The sequence below is a fragment of the Schistocerca nitens genome, chromosome 4 (genome assembly GCF_023898315.1).
Source record: "Schistocerca nitens isolate TAMUIC-IGC-003100 chromosome 4, iqSchNite1.1, whole genome shotgun sequence".
NCBI lineage: Eukaryota > Metazoa > Arthropoda > Insecta > Orthoptera > Acrididae > Schistocerca > Schistocerca nitens.
This window is the reverse complement of record NC_064617.1, coordinates 889,485,041-889,486,962: the sequence shown is the minus strand read 5'-3', so window position 1 is coordinate 889,486,962 and position 1,922 is coordinate 889,485,041. Positions and strand designations below refer to the sequence as shown.

The window sequence follows — 1,922 nt, the reverse complement described above, 5'->3', positions numbered from 1 at the left end:
GGCTAAGAAAGTGAAATTTTTAATGATAATCGGTTATTTGATGCTATCTATAATTTGAAAATATTTACTGCAATACAGCCAGCCTATGGAAAAAAGCGAATTCTGCAAAAATTTACAAAGTAGGCCTGTCATAACTTTGTGGCAATAATAAACATACTCATCTTGAACAAGTGGGACATTTGATTGGAGACGTGTTTTTGTAGTGGAAGCTGTGAAGAACAATAACTTTAACATCTGTACTACTACTTCTCTTTACTGCCTTAAGATTATTGCAATTTAAAATAAGTTTCTCCCCAGACGTGTTTTGCTTGGATTTAAAAAGCATCGTCTGTGTTCACAGCTGTTTCCTCTTGTTTGCATGTTTTAAAGTCCACTGCTTTTTTTCTACGTTGTTAGCGGAAGATAGACGCGGAAAAAAAGAACCGTGGCTGCACATTTATCTTGAGCGATTTCTCTTTCACGAACTCTCTTTCCCTTATGTGGTGAGTTTTTGCACTTAACTTTCTTAAATTCCGCAGAAAAAACAGTGCATATTAAAACATGTAGACCAGAGGAAGAGGCACCGATGACCACTTCACGCGAAAGTCTCCTGCCGAAAAACGTCTTTTAAACTGCAATAAACTTCCTGCAAATAAAACCAAAACGAGTGTGATGAAAACCTTCTCTTAAATTGCGATAAGCTTAAGACGAGAAGAAAAAAGAATAATTTGTATATAATACCTGCTACGGAAGATTCCTAGGCACATAAACGTACTACTCCATTTCGAAACCATGCAGACGTACTGAGCAATGAGTCACATCGCTAACCGGCCTTGGTGCTCGGACTCGGACTACGTGCGTGACGTCACAGATTGGCGCACAGCCTTTCTTTCCAGGGGGTGCTGGTCGGAAACGCCGGTTAGGCCCGCGCCCGTCTCGCAGATGTTTCTCGTGCTTCTGCGGTCATATGGACCACGACCCGAGCGGCAGTGAAGTGTGTCTCGCCTACGTGGTGGCAAGCCCGACAGTTCGGCAGTCGCCAATGAGACTCCGAGCGCGCGCTTCGCGCTGCCTTTTAGAGGTGGAAGGACGTGCTTTGCGTCAAATGTGCCACTGAAAACGGCTATTGCGTGTGTTGGGAGAAGAGGCGAATGCGTCTTGTGTCGTGCAGCTACATTATAAGGACGCCAGCGGCCATACCATGTTGAATACACCGGTTCTCGTCCGATCACCGAAGTTCAGCGACATCGCGCCCAGTTAGTACTTGGATGGGTGACCACCTGTGAACACGTGTGCCGCTGCCCACTGTGCGTCGTAGGTAGAAGAGGACTTCCCGGCCGGCCAACGGACCGTCCCCGCAATGCGCCCGCCTGCTGAGGTGGACGCCGAGCGAGGTGCAGCACGGCGCCCTGGCGAGTACAAACTTTTGTTCTTGATTCTGTTTTTGTGTTAATTTGGATTTAAAATTTAGCACAGTATCATGCAAGTTCGACCGAAACTTTGAAAGATCATCCGCTTTTGACGTTCATAACTGGATTATATACGATGTTGGTGTGCCTCTGGAAAATATCATTGGTGTTCAGCTAGACTTTGTCACGATACCTAAGACAAACTGCGGGGAACGGAAGTTCCGACATCGGGACGAAACAATTAGTAATATTCTGTTTCAACATTCAGGTTACGGCATCATGTTATTAAAGTGTACAATCTACCCTTTGAGGTGCCGGATGAAGAGATCATCAAGACGATCAGAATGTATGGGAACGTTTTCGGCCTCACCAGGGAAAAATGGGGGAGTGCTTACAGCATTCAGGTGTGCGGACGGTTAAAGAAGACCTCCGTAAGCACATTCCATCGTTTATCACTGTATGTGAACACCGGGGATTCGTCACTTACAGAGGACAACCGCAAACGTACTCAATCTGTCGCGCTGAGGATCACAT

The 1,922-nt window shown here is 45.8% G+C and overlaps 1 pseudogene; it reads left to right on the top strand.

Moving 5' to 3' along the window:
• The first annotated feature begins 1,165 nt into the window (after nt 1-1,165).
• LOC126254144 (5S ribosomal RNA) lies at nt 1,166-1,283 on the top strand (annotated as a pseudogene).
• The last annotated feature ends 639 nt before the right edge of the window (nt 1,284-1,922 follow it).